Raw genomic sequence first — 20,511 nt, forward strand, 5'->3', positions numbered from 1 at the left:
GAAAGAATGGTTCAACATCTGCAAATTAATGCAATTATACAATATTAATAAATGAAAGATAAAAGTCTTTGATCATTTCAACAGATACAGAAAAAGCATTTGACAAGATTCAAAACTTATTTACATAAAAACTCAATAAAATAGATGTAGAAGGAATGTATTTCAACATAACAGAGGTTATAAAAAACAAATCCACAATTACTATCACACTCAACAGCAAAAAACTGAAAGTTATACCTCTAAGATGAGGAGTCAGACAAAACGCCCACTTTTGCCACTCTTATTCAACATAGTACTGGAAGTCCTAGCCAGAACAATTAGGCAAGAAAAAGAAATAAAAGGCATCCAAACTGGAAAGGAAGAAGTAAAACCATCACTATTTGCAGATGACATGAACAAGAAAAGATGATCAATATCACTAATTATCAGGGAAATGCAAATCAAAACCACAATGAGATAACACCTCACACCCATCAGAATGACTATTATCAAAAAGGCAAGCAATAATAAGTGTTAGTGAAGACGTAGAAAAAAGTGAACCCTCAAACACTGTTACTGGGAATGTAAATTGATGCAGTCATTTTATGGAAATAATATGGAAAATAACATGGAGAGGCCTCAAAAAATTAAGAGAACTACCATATGATCCAGCTACACTTTTGGATATTTATCCAAAGAATATGAAAACACTCATTCAAAAAGATATATGCACCCCTATGTTCACTGCAGCATTATTTATAATAACCAAGATATGAAACAACCTAAATGCCTGTCAACACGTGGATAAAAAAGATTTGGTAAGCATACAGAATACTGCTTAGCCATTAAAAAAAAAAATCAAGTCTTACCACTTATAACAAGACACATGGACCTTGAGGATATTATGCTAAGTGAAATAAGTCAGATGGAGAAGGAGAAGTACTATATGATTTCATGCGATGTGGATTATAACTAACTAACTAAAGGAACAAACCAAATGAAGATAATCAGTAGTTACCAGAGTGGAAAGGGGCTGAGGAAAGACAAAATGGGAAAATGGGTCAAATGCAAGGTGACAGATGAAAATCAAACTTTCAGTGGTGAGCATGCTGTAGTATGTACAGAGATCAAAATATAATGTAAGCATAATCCAATGTTACCTCAATTTAAAAATACATCGACATAATATAATCAAGGATATTTCTACTACTAAGTGGCGAAAAGTCAGGTCCTGTTCTTCCTCCAATCAATTATCTCCATTGTCCTTATACAGACATAGGCAATGAGTTATCCTTTTTGATAATAAACTTTATTGAGCATTATGCATTAAAGTAGAATTAAATTTTTGCATGGGCATATAACGTAGTTCCGTACAATAAGGAAAACAAATCAAAGCTGTATGACTAATACAGATGAATTTCGTAAGAATAACCCTGAGCAAAGGAAACAAGTCATAAAAAGGCGAACACTATGATTCTACTCACATGAAGTTCTTTAAAAGACAAAACAGAAGATATTCTGTACAGATTCACATTTAAGAGGTAAAAAGGTAAAGAAAAATGAGGACATTATCATCATAAAAATCAAGATTGTGATGTCTTGAGGTCAAGAAAGGTAAGGAAGGGGTGTGACCAAGAAATAGATGCTTCTGGGATGCCAGCAATAGTCCACATCGCAACCTGGGCTGCCATGAGATGGAATTTGCACTATAATTGTTCTTGAAGCCATATACAAATGTTTTGTGCATTTTCTTCTATCTATGATATTGAATTTTTTTTTTTTTTTTTTTTTTTTGGCCACGCAGTGCTGTAAGTGGGATCCTAGTTCCTCAATCAGGGATAAAACCATGCCCCCCACATTGGAAGCTCGCAGTCTTAACCACTGGACCACCAGGGAAATCTCCCTCTATTTTTAAAATGAAAAAAAGCAAAAATAAAGCAGCTTGTCTTTAAAACAAGATTTTGTTTTGCTTTGTTTTTCTGACGACATGGAAATATTATGAAAGCTAGCAAGCAGAAGCCTATTAAGATCACACATACCGAATCAACAAACAATAAGCAACTACTAAAAACCAGACATGTTCAACCCAGAGTTGTTATCTTTTCATTCAGTGCACGTGAGATGGGATCTAGTAACGTGTCTATAGCACATATCATCCAGGGGCTTGTGGTAAAAATAAATATTCCCAGGTCCCTCCCCAGAGATTCAGACAGAAGACTTATAATTTTATTTCTTAAAAACATCCCCTAGTGAATCCACATGATCAAGCCAAATTTGAAAAACACTGTTCTCAACTATAGACTGGCAAGTACTATAGCAAGTCGTTATTTATAAACTTCTTGTAAGTCAAAGGTATAGAGCAAGAAAAAGGAGAAAGGAAGGAAGGAAGAGAAAGAAGGGAGGGAGGGAAGTAGGAATGTAGACAAAAAATAAACATATTTCTCTTCAATACCACCATTGTCACCAGTGCCAACGCCAACCCCAGCAACAAGCCATGCAGCAAACAAGACAGACAATTGACAATGAATTGCTTTCATAACATTAGACTCTTAAGCATCATTTGGGGAAACAGTGTAGAAAATTATGGTTTTCTAGGTTATCAAATCAGGCCCAGCAGAGACTTCCCTGGTGGTCCAGTGGTTAAGACTGTGAGCTTCCAATGCTCAGACTCCATGTACCCTGGTCAGGGAACTACGAGTTCACAAGCTACAACTAAAGATCCCACATGCTGCAACTAAAATTGAAGATCTCAAATGCAGCAACCAAGACCTGGCACAGCCAAATAAATATTTTAAAATATATGCATCAATACTTCATGCCTAGTGTATCTATACTTCAAAATATCAATCTTCTGAATCAAAATTTTTTATGATGCTTCACACAAATATCAGTATCACCACTATACACAGATCAGTAGAGAATTTACTAATTTTGACATAAGCGCTCTGCTAAGTATTTGATGTGAATGTTTTTCCATCTAATCCTCAGAACAACCTTGTCAAGTAAAACAAAAACACTGCAGGGAAAAGTAACTTGTGTTATCATTCCAGTTTCCTATTTTAGGGGACTCAATTTCTACGTGTAAATACTACAATAAATGAACGAATTCTCATATCCATTATTCCCACTCCACCCTTTTCCTTTAATTTATGCATAATTTCTGAACAAAAAGCTGAGCATGCTCAATGCCCCATACACTGTTTGGGGCATGAAATTTATCCTACTAAATCAATGGTGTAAGAGTATGGGGTGCCAGATCAAGACATCCCATTCCCACTGATGATAACAACTGCTTCTTAAAATATCACTCCAAGACTCAGTTCTTGGCTTCTTTTCTGTATTACTGTTAAAAATATTTCATGTTTACATTCATAAGATGCATAAATACTATGAAATGAAACAACCTGTTAACATGTATGTGTAAACTCTGGGTGGTGGGACTCTCATGATTTTATTTTACATTTACCTGCACATTTCAAAATAAACTTTCTAAAGTTTATTTCATTTTATTTAACATATACCAAACAAAAACATTAACTTCAGTATGGCGATGGTTTCACTGTTATACAAATATGTCAAAGCTAATAAAAGCATAAGCTTTAAATATGTATTATTTGCCAGCTGTAAGTCAATAAAGCCATTTGTAATTTTTTAAAGAAAAATAATTATTAAATTCTGATGGGAAAAATAAAGCTGAGGGAGAGTACCCCAAAAGACTAAACCTGGGAGAAGTGTCCCCTCCTCAAACCTGGAGCTTCTCACTGGTGAAGCGCTGGTTGCAACACACGCGATAACAGAGAATTTCATCAGACTGTGCGAACCAGAGCTGGTCCAACACTGCCAGACAAGCAGGAAACCCTTCTCTGGAATGCAGGGGTTATGAGGTTGCTGTGCAAGTGTGCAGAGGTAGTCAGGACACTGCTACAGGCACAAGAATGCATAGTACGCGTGTGAAGAGAACTGTAGGAGACAATTCCCTGGGTAAAAGCAAGCCAAGGCTGGTGCACAGGCATGCAGATGTCAAGGCACTGCCTGCACAAGGCCTGACATACATGGTGTCCACTTTAGAAGGGCCATGGCAAGGCAGGTCTGGACCGGGACTGCAGGACCAGTGAGGACCTGTTTACTCTGGGCATGTGGCTGAGGCAGAGCACCACCAGATGTCCCCAGGGAATGGGGGAGGGGAACAGGACACACACACAGCTAGGAAAGGGAACACTAGGAAACTAAGAAGGAAGAAAATCCCTTCCCCTCCAGCACCCTGACCCTTTTAGCACCTAGTAAAGCTTAACATCATGCTCTTTGTAAAGGAGAAATGGTTAGAGTCCAGTCCATTACTGCAGAGAAGGTACTGAAGGGTGAATCTGGAGCAGAAAGAAAATGAATTTATAATTTACACAGTTACCTTTCTGCTCTTACCAGTATTTAAGTGAGACAGTGCTTCTCTCACTTAATAACAGGGAAAAAGGAAAGTGAGTACATGGCCATGAGTGTTCATCGTGGCCATTGGTGCAGAATCTGAAAGGGCACCCACAGTCTTTGACGTATCACTTATTTTTAAAATTCACACAAATTTCTTACTCTAGTCTAGGTTATTATCCATGTATGTTTTAAAACAAAATGTTTTAACTTACGCAACAACTGATTGTTATGCTTAACAGCTTCTAGGAGTTGCCCAAGTTCCTTGGCTCAGGTGACCCATGCCCCATCTTCAAAGCCAGCAATGGCATATTGATTCCTTCTCATTATCACTTCATTCCAAACTCCTCCTCTGCCACTTTCAGGAAATCTTGTGATTATACTGGGCCTATGTGAATAACCCCCAGCTTCCCTGGTGGCTCAGTGGGAAGAATTCACCTCCAAATGCAAGGGACACAGGTTTGATCCCTGGGTCTGGAAGATCCCCTGCAGAAGGAAATGGCAACCCACTCCAGTGTTCTTGCCTGGAAAATCCCATGGACAGTGGAGCCTGGCAGGCTACAGCCCATGGGGTTGCAAAAGTCAGATAAGACTTAGCAACTAACCAACAACAATCTCATCATGTTTGAGCATGTCTCTGTTTCCTGGCACAAGATTTTCTTGTCCCATCTTGTATTTCCCTTGCTGTAGCCCCCAAATCAGTCATTTCTCAAAGGAAGAGATCCTTGTTTGTAGGAATCTTACACTGAAGTTTCTGGTGAGTACAGAATATGAGGTTAACAAATTACTCTCAAATGATTAAGGAAGGAAAGAAAAGGTCCCTGTACTGTTCTAGAAATGAGATCATTTCAAAATTAAAATATACACATACATATTTTATATCAACCAACACAATTTCTTCCAAAACTCAAAACAAATTATTTGAGGCTTGTCTAAATACCAGCAGTACAGATGAATGAAAATTTACCAGCTATAAAAATCACTGTGATTCCTCTCAGAACCTGACAAACTGAACTCAGCTTTTGAAGTTGGAACTGCAAAGACTATGAGGAGAGTTGTAAAGTACAGATCAAAGTTCTCGGCCAGGTAAATCCACCATTTACTGATTTAAGTTAAGGCCACTGTAATCAGCCTCTAATCCTTACACATTATTCATTATATTGTTATCTAACAAAATGTTTATGGTTTTTTCTAATATTAAAAATAATGCTCAGTAGAAGATATGAAGACAATACTGATTACCCAAAGTTTAACATTCACAGATGACATGAGTGTCCATCCCCATGTGTTCTGGTTCATTCTCACAGGTCCCTACACACCCTCGCTCTCCAACCACCCAGCCGACCCATAAGGGCCCAGTTCACCCAACATATTACAGCACAACAGCAACAGCACTGTCATTGATACACTCCTTAATCAGATACCACAATTTCTTAAAAGTCTATTCCCTTATTCTGTATCACCCACATCATTCACACTGGTTCTACTTCTCTGATCCAACCACTACTGGCAGTTTTTTTTCCAATCCGTATTTTATTATCATTTTTATACTTATTGTATTATGACTTGTATGCTTTTTTACTTAAAGTTGTATCATTTTCCCTTGTTATTAAAACTCTTCATAAACATTTTGTCAACAGCTGCTGAATGTTACATTATATGGCTAAATCATGACTTTCTCTAACTATCCCTCAACTGTTTAATATTAAGTTGAATCTACCTATTGCAATTATAAATAATTCTATGATAAATATAAATCTCTTTCCATATTTCAGATTGTTTCCTTAGTATAGATTCCTAAATGTGGAATCACTATGCCAAGGAAACGATCTAAAACTTTATACATGTAGCCAATTGCTTTCCAGAGAGAATATTCCTATTAATATTTATAATTCCAAATAAATGTACATTTCAAACACTGATTATCCTTTTCTCATCTTTGTTGGTGTTAGATAATAAGTTACATATGCTATAAATTATTTTTTTAAATGTCTGGCTATGTATTTAATATGCATTATTTCTTTTAATAATTCCAACAGTATGAACAGATGGTGGAAGGTCTTACTATCTTTCCATAAATATAGGAAACTGAGAATTAGATAAATAACTTTTAAGTGCTTATAGCAGTGCTGAGAATATAGCAAGCACATTAAAAGTATGCACTTTCTTAAGTAACTTGCCCAACAATGCTTACCTCTTAAATAATGGAGCTACCATTCAAATACAGGTGAGTATCATGAAATGCCAGCCCTTTCAGACCATCTGATTACTATACAAATTTGCACTTATTTAATTATGTGTAAGATTGAAATTGTTCATATTAAATTTGAACAGATGAAATTGTTCATAATGAAATTTTAAGGCTAAATATTTGAAACTCTCTTTCAAGGAAAACTAAGAAAGGTAAACTAATGTATATAAATAATAATTTACATATTCAAATCAGCTACCATTCCAAGGGCTTTCCTGGTGGCTCAGTGGTAAAGAATTCACCTGCAATGTAGGAGATGCAGGTTCAATCCCTGGGTCAGGAAGATCTGCTGGAGAAGAAAGTGGCAACCCACTCCTGTTTTCTTGCCTGTATACTGAATACTCCCATATTCCCATGGATAGAGGGGCTAGTGGGCTACAGTCCATGGGGTCGCAAAAAGAATCAGACACAACTCAGTGGCTAAACAACAACTATTTCCAACCTTATTTTCATGGATTTCTGAACTAGATTTAATGATAAACATGGTTTATCCCTAAGGCTTTCTCCGTAACACCAGAATTAAGTTGCAGAAAAAATTAACTTTAAAAATAAATATCCCCACCTTTCTTTAAGCTTAAAGAAAATAAAATATTCTTATCTATATTATAATGACCAAGTGTATGCAATCTGATACCAGGAATGCAATAGCATAAGTAGATAATCATTCAACACTATGCTAAAAGGACATCCCATACTACTAATATTCACAATAATCATACATCGAGATTAAAATTCTTTAGTGTTCCACTTCCCACTCTCTTATTTACTTATGTGATCCAGCTTATAAAGTTAAAAAAGAAGGTAAATGACCATTAAAAGAAGTTAATGCTACACACAAAAATCAGTCATGCTTCTACATATCAGCAATGAATAATCCAAAAGAAAACAGTTGCATTTATAAAGGTATCTGAAAGAATAAAATACCCAGGAATAAATTTAATAAGGAAGTGAAAGACTTGTACATAGAAAACCACAAAACACTGCTGAATGAAATCAAAGACCTAAATAAATGGAAAGATAACCCATGTATTATAAGATTAAATATTGTTGAGGTATTCTCTGGTGGCCCAGTGGCTAGGATTCCAGGCTTTCACCGCTGTGGTCCACGTTCAATCCCTGGTGAGGGAACTGAGACCCTGCAAGCCACACGGTGTGACCAAAAAAAAAAAAAAAAAAAAGACTATATATTGCTAAGATGGCAATACTACCCAAACCAATCTACAGATTTAATACATTCCCTATCAAAATTCCAACAGCCTTTTTAATGCAGACATGGTTAAGTTAATCTTCAAATTCATATGAAACCACAACAGGCCCTGAATAGTTCAAAGTAAATTTGAAAAAGAAGTACAAAGCTAGAGGACTCACACTTTCCAATTTTAAAATCTTACTATAAAGCCATAATCAAAACAATGTGGTATGGGCCTAAGGATAGACATACAGACCAAAGGAACAGAACTGAGAGTCCAAAAATAAATCCATAGTTCTATGGCCAAAAAGATTGGCAATAAAGGTGCCAAGATCTTTCAACAAGGAAATAACACTTTCTTCAACAAGTGGTATTGGAACAATTGGATAGTCACATGCAAAACAATGAAGCTATAACCCTAAATTCACAATATGCAAAATTTAACTCAAAATAATTAAATGACCTAAATGTAAGAGCAAAAATGATAAAACTCTTAGAAGAAAATAAAGGAGTAAATCCCCATGATCTTGGATTACACAATGGATTCTTAAATATGACATTGAAAGTATAAGAAACAAAAATAAATTGAGCTTGATCAAAATTTAAAACTTTCATGCATCAAAGGATATTAATAAGAAAATGAAAAGACAGCCCACAAAATGGAAGAAAATACTTGCAAATCATACATCTGATAAGGATCTAGTATTCAGAATACATAAAACATAAACTCAATAATAAAAAAGCAAACAATTCAACTAATACATAGGCAAAAAATTAGAATAGACATTTCTTCAAAGAAGACACACATATGGCCAAAGAAGCACATAAAAAGATGCTCAACGTCATCAGTCCTTAGGGAAATGTGAATCAAAACCACAGTGAGATACTGCCCCACATTCACACAGATAGCCGTCAGTTCAGTTCAGTCGCTCAGACATCTCCGACTCTTTGCGACCACATGGACTACAGCACGCCAGGCCTCCCTGTCCATAACCAACTCCCTGAGTTTACCCAAGCTCACGTCCATTAGTCAATGATGCCATCCAACCATCTTATCCTCTGTTGTCCCCTTCTCCTGCCCTCAATCTTTCCCAACATCAGGGTCTTTTCAAATGAGTCAGCTCTTCCCATCAGGTGGCCAAAGTATTCGAGTTTCAGCTTCAACATCAGTCCTTCCAATGAACACTCAGAACTGATCTCCTTTAGGATGGACTGGTTGGATCTCCTTGAAGTCCAAGGGACTCTCAAGAGTCTTCTTCAACATCATAGTTCAAAAGTATCAATTCTTCGGCACTCAGCTTTCTTTACAGTCCAACTCTCACATCCATACATGACTACTGGAAAAACCATAGCCTTGACTAGATGGACATTTGTTGGCAAAGTAATGTCTCTGCTTTTTAATATGCTCTCTAGGTTGGTCATAACTTTCCTTCCAAGGAGTAAGCGTCTTTTAATTTCATGGCTGCAGTCACCATCTGCAGTGATTTTGGAGCCCAAGAAAATAAAGTCTGACACTGTTTCCACTGTTTCCCCATCTATTTGCCATGAAGTGATGGGACCAGGTGCCATGATCTTCGTTTTCTGAATGTTGAGTTTGAAGCCAATCTTTTCACTCTTCTCTTTCATTTTCATCAAGAGGTTCTTTAGTTCCTCTTCACTTTCTGCTGTAAGGGTGGTGTCATCTGCATATCTGAGGTTATTGATATTTCTCCCAGCAATCTTGATTCCAGCTTGTGCTTCTTCCAGACCAGTGTTCCTCATGATGTACTCTGCATACAGTTAAATAAGCAGGGCCTATTTGGAACCAGTCTGTTGTTCCATGTCCAGTTCTAACTGTTGTTTCCTGACTTGCATACAGATTTCTCAAGAGGCAGGTCAGGTGGTCTGGTATTCCCATCTCTTTCAGAATTTTCCACAGTTTACTGCGATCCACACAGTCAAAGGCTTTGGCATAGTCAATAAAGCAGAAATAGATGTTTTTCTGGAACTCTCTTGCTTTTTCCATGATCCAGCAAACGTTGGCAATTTGATTTCTGGTTCCTCCGCCTTTTCTAAAACCAGTTTGAACATCAGGGAGTTCACAGTTCACATATTGCTGAAGCCTGGCTTGGAGAATTTTGAGCATTACTTTACTAGCATGTGAGATGAGTGTAATTGTGCAGCAGTTTGAGCATTCTTTGGCATTACCTTTCTTTGGGATTGGAATGAAAACTGACCTTTTCCAGTCCTGTGGCCACTGCTGAGTTTTCCAAATTTACTGGCATGTTGAGTGCAGCACTTTCACAGCATCATCTTTCAGGATTTGAAATAGCTCAACTGGAATTCCATCATTTCTACTAGCTTTTCTCACAGTGATGCCTCCTAAGGCCCACTTGACTTCACATTTCAGGATGTGTGGCTCCAGGTGAGTGGTCACACCACTGTGATTATCTGGATTGTGAAGATCTTTTTTGTACAGTTCTTCTGTGTGTTCTTGCCACCTCTTCTTAATAGCTTCTGCTTCTGTTAGGTCCATACCATTTCTGTCCTTTATTGAGCCCATCTTTGCATGAAATGTTCCCCTGGTGTCTCTAATTTTCTTGAAGAGATCTCTAGTCTTTCCTACTCTATTGTTTTCCTCTACTTCTTTGCATTGATCGCTGAGGAAGGCTTTCTTATCTCTCCTTGCTATTCTTTGGAACTCTGCATTCAAATGGGTAGCAATAGCACTAATTTTTTTTTTTTAAACTGGGAAAGAACAAGTGTTGGTGACAATGAAGAGAAACTGGAACCCTCATACGTTGCTGGTAGGAATGTAAAAGGGTTCAGTCACTGTGGAAAATAGTTTGGCAAGACCTTAAAAGGCTAAACATAGGATTACCATATGATCTAGCAACTCCATTCCTTACATATACCCAAAAGAAATGAAAACTAGTTCTCAGACAAACTGTTGTCAATGAATATTCATGGCAACAATATTCACAATAGCCGAAGATGCAAAGAACCCAAATGTCCTTCAACAGATGCTGTATATATTCAATACAATAATTAAGCTGTAAAAAGGAAAGATTCATACATATAGCAATGTAGCTCGCAACAACCTTGCAGAACCTTGAAAACATTATGCTAAGTGAAAGAAGCCAGACACTAAAGGTCACATATTGAATGGTTCTATTTATATAAGATTTCCAGAATAAATGAGATCTCCAGTAAATCCATACAGACAGCAAACTGGTGCTGCCAGGGGCTGGTGGCAGCAGAAAATGGGTACAAGGTTTTAATTTCTAGTGATAAAAATGTTAGATAGAGAGTGATGGTTGCACAACACTGTGTGATTTACTAAGTGCCACCCAATCAGTAACCTCAAAATTGTTAATTTTATGTTGCATGAACTTCACCTCAAAAAATGTTAAGCAATTAATACATATAATACTTGTTATATAAATGTATAACTTACAAGGACAATTCTTTTTTGAAGGTCAAATATGTAAATTACAAGGACAGTGATTAGACAAATTATTCTTCAACATTTAGTGAGGTGTTTTACACCTAAGCAAAGCAGAAATTCAACTCCTACTCTCTTATGACTTGATTTAGAAATATTTACCTATCATCAGGTGGGATTATTTTTCCCTGAAGAGTCACTCCCTCTAAAAGTTTAACTGGATATCCTGATCATTAGAAAATGAGCCCAAACTAGAGTCATATTCAATCTAACTTCGACAAAATTTTCTAGCCCCTTAGAAATAACCCTAAGTCAAATTCTTACCTGACCAGAAGCTCTCTCATTTCAATAAGCAGAATGCCTTTAATTTTCAGCTGTCTTCTCAATTTACATTAATATGGCTATGGACATAAATAAGTTTTAATGTCCAATTATTTCAAGGTTACTGATACCCTAAAACCACACAATTAACATTGTTCCTCAGAATAAAAGACAGAGTTCCTCAAATAGGATTTATACCACTGAAATAACTGGAAGCAAGATAAATATCTTCCCCATGGATAATTCTCTTAAAGGGAATATAAAGACAGATATAAAGATGCCTGATCACACTGCTCCCTGCCTAAAATTCCTTAATAAACAACTTTTAGAATAAAGTTGAAAACTAAAAAGTTCATGAACCGCTCCAGTTCTGCCCCTTGCCATTCCACCTCAATCTCCTCTAACCTCTAACCGTCTAAACTTTCTCTTCTCTGCGCCTCTCATTATGTGCCTTCTCCGGGCCACCTCGGTATAACAAAACATTTAATTTGTTAGGGACTAGACGGTTTCAGATTTGAGATACTTAGCACCTAGCACAGTAATCAAAGGCTGTTGTAGAACTAAATGAACAACTTGTAACATCCTTTACTGGGGTCTAAAATATTATGGCTTATTTTTCCTTCATAATAGCAAAAGGGGAAACTACATGTTAGGCTACATTTGCCTTGTTTTTTAAAATTATAATGTAGTCTTCTTAGTAAATAACATCAAATAGGTAGCATTAGTTTTGTAGACATCTTTCCTAAACATCTAGTTTGTTAACTAAAAGCATAAATTCAGTCTGATTATTATTCAATGGAAGTTCATGATCGGCTCTGTTTTATCCATATTAATAAAGTGAAATGATAAAGACATTTTGTAAGTCTTAAAAGCAGACTTTTTTAACTGGAAAATTCAAACTACTTCATTTTACAAATGAGGAAATGAACTGAGAGGTCAAGTTATCTATGCAAAGTCATCGAGCTACTTACTGGGCAAGTTGGGGAACACCCAGATACCCAAATTCCTTTAATGGTGATGCTTTCAGCTACAGTATAACTGTCTTTCCACTTCAACCTCATAGGCAATGCATAAGCCAGGCAATGCAATTCACAGCACACTTGTCTTTCTCTGTACCTTCAATCTAGTGAGCACATGGGGCCCTTAATACTTGTTACACTCAACTAATTCCTCTGTCTTTAAGATCTGCCCCTTGCCTTAACACAACTTCCTTCTCCCCATCATAAATATTTAATGAGTGCCTACATTTGCTGAGTATTAAATACATTAAAGTCATTTCATTAGGAAAAGGGGAAATGGGGAGACATGCATGAGTCAGAATGATGCAGTCCCTTCCTTTAAAGTGCTCTACAAAATTAGTTACAATCTGCTACAGTACTCTTACTTTATCTGTTCAGAATCATGATTTTATATTAAACATAGAACACAAGAAAAATCTAATTACTTTCAACTATTAAAATTAACCTTATTTTAAAGTAAATTCCATGAGGACAAGGATTTTTTATTTTTAATTTTTTTTTTTTTTTTGGTTCACTAACATACTCTGCATGCCTAAAACAATGCCTGATATAAAAATACCTCAATATTTGTCGAGTGAATGATTGTGATAAAAAAATTCATAAGTAGTGGAGTCCAAGTAATGTTTCCAGCAATGGAGTAACAGATTATGCAAACCTTCCTTGTCTCAATGCTTGCCTAATGTCCAATTTTTTGTTTGATTGGCCAGTTACTTGGGTCTTGCGTTACAGGAAACTGAAAATAGTTCAGAGATCGGTAAATTACTATACCACTTAATTTAATATCATGCCACTACCTAACTGCACCAAACTCTAGAAAATCTGCCAAGAAAGGAAACCACAGGCCGTTCTACTTAGATCTGAGCCCTTTTTGAAATATGCTGCTGCTGCTGCTAAGTCGCTTCAGTCGTGTCCCACTCTGTGCAACCCCATAGAAGGCAGCCAACCAGGCTCCTCCGTCCCTGGGATTCTCCAGGCAAGAATACTGGAGTGGGTTGCCATTTTCTTCTCCAATTCATGCATGCATGCTAAGTCACTTTAGTCCTGTCCGACTCTGTGCGACCCCATGGACAGCAGCCCACCAGGCTCCTCTGTCCACAGGATTCTCCAGGCAAGAATACTGGAGTGGGTTGCCACTTCCTTCTCCATTTTTGAAGTATAAAGGGCCTCCAGGCGTATTTCTTCCTGCAACAGGACAGAACTGGTGTTATCATCATCATCATCTTACAAAATGAGGAAACTGAAGCCAGAGAATGGGTTCAAGGATTCACAGAATTGCTAGACTTCCTACCACACCAAGTGGCCTTCTCCTCTCATCCTCCAAGCTTCTTCTCCCACAGTCTCGGCTTAAGTAGAATACAATCTCTCTAGATCCCCTCTTCATTGCTGATCCATAACAAGCACATAGATCCTCTGATTTTAAAGGTTTTGCTATTATTTAATTCAGGGTAACAAAGAGGGGATGACACAAAATAAGAAATCTGGAGATGTTACAATGCAACATACAACACGTGTATAAGTGTCTGGTACTATATAAAAATCACACCATCTTTCCAAATTATTAATGTGAGAATCCCTAGTCTTCAATGTACTGGCTCTCTTTTGAAATAATAAATGAGAGCCTTGCTAATTTTCCAAAAATTTCCCTCCCTACTACCTTACCCCTATCCTCCCAGGATGCAAAAAAAAAAAAAAAAATTACAGGGGAAAACAGTGGGTAGAACTCTATCTAAAGTGAGAAATCTGCATTTCTGAGGGTCTTCTGGAGTCACATCTCTCCTGTGAAACTGACCCACAGGGGGACTATGGCTTTAGACCACTTCCTCACAATGTGAGCAACTGGTCTCTTCTCTTTTTATGAAGTACACAGAGCTCCCAGGTTCCATTTTACATTTCCAAACATCTGAACTAATCCTCAGCTCCAAAGCCAAAGACTGTATCATGAATTCTTCTCCTAAATCTCCTTCCACCACCAACATCTGTTCTTCATCATAATACCCTCCCCAAAATAAGGTCCATACTTCTGTGGGTTCCCAGGGTCACTTAACAGTCTCAATCTAAACCCTGCACAACAATCCCACCATCATCACTTCTTGCTTCAACCACTGTTACTAAACTCTGTGGTATTCCTATCTCCAGGCTTCCACTCCTTCACTGGACTTTGTTCCAAATTAGTATCTATAAAGAGGGATTCTTCTCAACCAGAATCAAGCACAAAATCTTTAATCTGGTTCCTTTAAGGATTCCTGTAAACTCTATCCATCCATCTTTATACCAGCCTGTTCCTTAAACATACTACCTTGGCAAATGTTCTCTGCTTTCCTACTTCTATACCTTTGCTTCAGCAGTGTCCTTAGGTGAAATTCTTTCTTCTATCGTCCTCTTCCAGTTGCTAACAATCTTTCAAATGGCCACATCCTCAGTATGAAAGGAAAAGGCTGAGGCATATGATTTATCGAACAAATACTCTGTCTAGAGCTTCACAAATTATCCTTACCCCACAAAAACATAATGGCTTAATAACATATTTTTGAGGAAGGAGCTGAGGAAACCAAGGGTCAAAAGAGCTTAACTAAAGTCATCCAAATCAGCAAGAATCCAAAATAACTCCACAGCATTTTGTATTTTTTAATAAAACATTATACAAGACAGGCTTTACAATCAGAATGCCTAGATTCAAATTTCAGTTACTCCACTAACAACCTGTGTGAACTCAGAAAGTTTTGTGCTTTTGATGCCTTCATTTCCCTATCTATAAAAAGAAAATCACAAATATTAAGCGCTTAGAATTGTCTGCCTGTAGTAAACAATGTTAGCTATTATGACTGTGATTGTTATCTATGTACTATGATATGTAAACTGACAATACTGATTATATGTTCTCATTGTTTCTAAATTAGCTTTTATGTAATGCAAAAGGATTATTAAAACTAGCATTTTTGATAAATGCTCAATAAATATTTGCAGAATACATGAATTTTGAAACAATGATTATCTACCATGACCTAATTAAAAGAAATGTCTATTAATTCTGTTTCTTCTTTTGAAAAAACTAACAATGCTTAGTTTCTTCCCTTTTTAATGTCATGTGAAATTACCATATGCAATGCCATATGGCAGTAATATGTCAAATGGTACAAAACACTACTTTGATCCAAACTCATTTTGACTTCTGCTAAACATTCCCAGATTTCAAAATGTCCAAAACCACACTTTTTACTTAAACATCAACCATTTAGGTCATACCAACATGAAATAAGCACACCATGATATTTGACCATGCTATTTCATATATCTTTATGGCAAAAACTATAAAACATAAAATGCCTTCCTATCCAATTTTGTTCAAAGACACAAACCTATCATACCCTTAGTCCTGCCCTTACTTTGTTAAAATTAGTGCCTGGAAAACTTTTGATAAATCTGTTACTCTGGGATGCAGAAAAACATCAAAGGAAGGGTGCTGAATGCAGTAACAGGCCCCTGCAAAATGCCTACAAGAAATGAGCTTTAAACAAGGATAGATGAGAACTTACTCCCAATCCTTCAATATTAAACGCTGCAAATTAACATTTTTGTCCACATGATTTACTGTTATACACTGAGACATGAAGCTTGCTGGCTTCAAATAAAGGCAGGGGTAAAAATAAATATATTATTAAAACAGTAGTTGTCATTCCTTACAGAATTAACTGGGCTTCTAGCCAACATTTCCAAAAAATAACAACAACAAAAACAACTACTTTGAGGCTTAACTATGTAACAGACATATTTCATATCCATTAATTATTATAAGTCTTCCCTTATTCACAGATAATGTCACAGAATTAGTAAATGGCAGAGCTGAAGGCTGAACCCAGTCTGCCTCCCAAATTTGGGATCCAGTGTTTTGCCACAATCCACAATAATACGGTATACATTTACATCTTCCTCTTCACATTCAGACATTTTTTAAAATCTGAAACAAAAGCTTCACGAAATAATACTTACTCTTACTCCAGAGGATGTCCTATGCTATTTGTTTTTTTCTAACATTAATGTCAATGCACTAAATTAATTTCAAAATCCCCATGAGCCCTGCACTACACTTCTTTGATACTGCTGTTTAGTCTCTCCTGACTCGTTGGGACCCCATGGACTGTAGCCCGCCAGGCTCCTCTGTCCATGGGATTTCCCAGGCAAGAATACTGGAGTGGGTTGCCATTTCCTCCTCCAGGGGATCTTCCCCATCCAGGATCGAACCCATGACTCCTTCACTGGCAAGCGGATTCTTTACCACTGAGTCACCAGAGACGCCCACCACATTTCTTATATACTATTTAAAGTTCTTTTAAACTGCTACCACAGAGTAGGGGAACTAAGATCCCACATGCTATTCAATCAAAAACACAAAAACAAACAAAAATACCTGCTACTCCAGCGCAGTTTTGTTACTCCAAAATGAAGCTAATCTCATAGACCCATTAAAATGTATCCCTAAAAAGACTAAATCCTTGAAAGCCCTTCCTTAAACCCTGAATTGATGTATCTCTAACTAGAACTCTCCGACAGCACACCCATCTTATTTATTTACATTGTATCAAATACTGCAGATGTTCTCCTTGGAGAACAACAGATCATTGTGGAAAGGAATGCATGAGTTTTCCCTGTTCCTGCAGCATCACTGAGGAACACTTGTCAGGCTACTTTGGAGTAACAACAAAGAACCTAAGCAGCTGCCCACGGTGCTGAAACTGAAGATGAAACGATGGTTTTGGAAATCTACTATTGCCAAATTAGGACGAAATAGAGGAATTTACCCAAAAGCTGACAGAGAACATTCAGTGATTGCCACCAAATACGCATGAGTGCTTCTGGGATCGCTTGGCTTCGGTGTTTGCCCACTCCCTCTCTGAGAGAAAGTCCTTTCATCAGTGCGGGTCAACTCAATAAGCGTCCCGGCAGAGCTGCCAACTTTAGGGGGCAGGGACGTGGTTATCTGTCCCTAGCAGAATCACATCCCACCTTCTATCGAGCTTCCGGGTGGGGGTGGGGGTGGGGTGGGGGTGGCAGGAAGGTTAGAAAGAAAAGAGGCGACTGCCCTCTTTTTTCCCAAAGACTAAAGCCTTCCCACAACTAAATTCAAGCGACTTCGCCCAGGGACGCCCGGAAAGAGACGACTTCCGGACAGCTTCCCAGGCTCAAGACACCTCAAGAGCGGAATGCAAGAAGCGAAACAGATAACCCAACAACTTTAGATACACACAAACTCATAGCGCAGGAATGCAAGGGAGACTCAGCCTCTGAGCGCAGGGTTTTTTATTTTATCTTCTGCAAAACAAAACTAAACTAAACTAATTCCCTCCGCACCCAGCCTGAGGAGCAGCCAAGAGCACGGCGGCGGGGCCGCCTCGGAGCTTCAGGGCGGGCGAGGGGGTGTGTTCTCCCCGGCAGGCCCCACGGGGGAAAACCTGCAGTCCGGCCGTCGACACGCAGGAGAGGCTCTTACCTGGAAGCTGACCTTGCAACACAAACAGGCAGCCAGCCGCGTCGCTGCAGAAGTCTCTACCCCGACTTCATGACTGAATCTCCACACCGACCCCCACAGCCCAGAGTCGGAGCGCGGACGACAACACCGAAGGCGAGGCGGAAGTCCCGCCCCTTGCCCCTCATTGGCCCGCACCAGAAGGCAGAGGGAAGCCATTGGGCCATAGAACTGCTCGCTAAGGCTCCTTCCCACTCTCTCGCCGAGTCTGGCTGCTTGCTCGGGTCCAGCTCGGAGAGATGCCTAGTGCGTGGAGTCGCGTTCTTGGCCTCGTGACCGTTCCTCTCTGGAATGGAAGGGCAGGGCAGGGTGGGGCTGGCTTGTGGAGCGAGGCTGAAGGATCTACTTTTGGCGGGGAAAGGGATAGCATGGCCGAGGGGATTGGCTATGGAATCCTGTCGCGTCTCCCCAAGAGCGGAGGCCGTGGGTCAGGAGGGGATCGGACCGAGCGGCCAGAGCTGGCTGGCCTAGTCCGTTGGGGCTGTTTGGGCCGAAGCAGCCCGAGACCCAGCTGGCGGGCTCCCCCTGGGCGGGCCTGCTCTGGAGCCATCGCGACTCTCCTGTGCCGCACTCACCGGACCAGTGCAAGAGGCGAGGACGAGGCCTTATCCCTTCTGCACCGCGTCCAGGCCGAGATCTAGAAGAATGGAACCAAGGCCAGCGTCTTAGAGTCCCGGTCGCCCTGTTAGAGGAGCGAGCAGCCCTTGGGCTGAACACTAGTCCCCCGATGCCAGAGTGGAAACCGTGCTGACGTCTGTGCTTTGGGTCTGACACGCGCCATCCCCGAGACTCAACAAAAGTCAAACCGTGTGATTAAACCCTAGGTCAGCCTTTTAAAACCCTTCTTTCCTTTAATAAACAACAACAACAAAAATGTTGCCTTCTGATAAGACTTCCTTGCCCCAAGTACTCCGGTTTTAAACCAAGCTACTTTTAAACTTGAATTATCCGGATTGAAACATCCAACATCCACGCTGATGAGCCAGTTAACAGCTAGACACTGTAGAGGTAATGTGGGCTTACTGCAAGGGTTGCAAAGAGTTATGATCTAGAATGCCAGGGATTCTGGCACTGCTTCTGCTTTAAAATAAGGCGCCTCTAAGAGCCAGTGACAGTCTTCACTTCCTTCAACCTCACTTTTAGAAAAAGGAGAGTCGAGAAGGAGTTATTACCTGGAGCACCTGCAGAATACCCTTGGCTGCAGCTTGTTACCTGGATTGCTCTGGGGAGACCTGAGGAACAGGAGGACTCCCTGTTGTATATCCTTTTGTGCCTTTCAACTTTTGTACCTTTTGAGTATTACCCACTCAAAATTTAAATAAAGGTCATCAAAGGTACTTTCCTCTTCAGTGTATCCCTAACTATACATTCTATATATTCTTAGATTCTCATCAGTTGTAAAGACATTCAATACTTAATAAATAGTCCTGCCTTTAAGAAAGTTATAAGGAAACAGTCAGAATGGAGAACAGTGTTATGAAGGCTAGTGTAATAGGTGTAATTATAGTTAGAATATCCTGTAAGCATTTTTTCATCAAATTATCTCAATCTGGCTTTATATTAAATCCGAGATTCCTTGCATGACATCAAGAAAAGTAAAAAATAAAGCCCACATTTTACAGGTTAAAAAGAATAGCTTTGGTCATTCCTTAAATAAAGACACACTGGAAGATTTCCCTGATGGTGCAGTGGCTAAGACTGCACTCCCTTTGTTGGGGGCTGGGATCCCTTGTCAGGGAATTAGATCCCACATGCCACAGCTAAGGCCTAATGCAGCCAAATAAATATTTTTTAAAAATAAAGACACACTGGATACAGAACATTTTAATCTGACTTTATTGTGCTCTTCAAATCACAATAGATATAGTTCTTTCAGTTACAAACAAGGTAATGTGTTATTCTGCAATTAGGCAAATGAATTGTGCTTCATCCTACAGAAGCATTTATTCTCCCCATTGTGTTGAATGAAGGCAAACTAGAAGAAAGTAGATTGGAAAAATGTACTAATTTTTTAAAGTAGGTTAGACAGTAAGGTTGGTAAACATCTTAATTATGGTTTTCCAGATCTTGAAGGGTTAATGTGGCACCTGATATTAATAGCCACTAATTATCTCCTTACATAGACAAAAGAAAAATCAGACGCTGATGTTTTTTATTTTTTATATCCTCCTAAAAGTACAAACAACATATAAAACTGTAGAATTTCCTAACTCCAATATACTGTATGGAGAAGGAAATGGCAACCCACTCCAGTATTCTTGCCTAGAGAATCCCATGGACAGAGGAGCCTCTCAGGCTACAGTCCATGGGGTCACAAAGAGTCAGACACCACTTAGCGACTAAACAAAATATAGTGTAAGACAGCAACAACTAAAAAGACAAGATACC

The 20,511-nt window shown here is 38.7% G+C and overlaps 1 protein-coding gene across 7 annotated transcripts in view; it reads right to left on the reverse strand.

The window, feature by feature from the left end:
• Positions 1–18,829, reverse strand: part of RNF13 (ring finger protein 13) — a 132,973-nt gene extending 114,144 nt beyond the window's left edge. For 5 of the 7 annotated variants that reach the window (XM_042235705.2, XM_004003261.5, XM_042235703.2 and 2 more), the window contains exon 1: positions 18,088–18,235. The gene's annotated coding sequence lies outside the window, so the exon portion shown is untranslated. Of the gene's footprint in view, positions 1–18,087; positions 18,236–18,698 lie in introns of those variants that run through there. The other 2 variants (XM_042235704.2, XM_060394880.1) reach the window with 1 other exon arrangement.
• Positions 18,830–20,511: the final 1,682 nt, after the last annotated feature.

Source organism: Ovis aries, chromosome 1 (genome assembly GCF_016772045.2).
Source record: "Ovis aries strain OAR_USU_Benz2616 breed Rambouillet chromosome 1, ARS-UI_Ramb_v3.0, whole genome shotgun sequence".
Classification (NCBI taxonomy): Eukaryota; Metazoa; Chordata; class Mammalia; order Artiodactyla; family Bovidae; genus Ovis; species Ovis aries.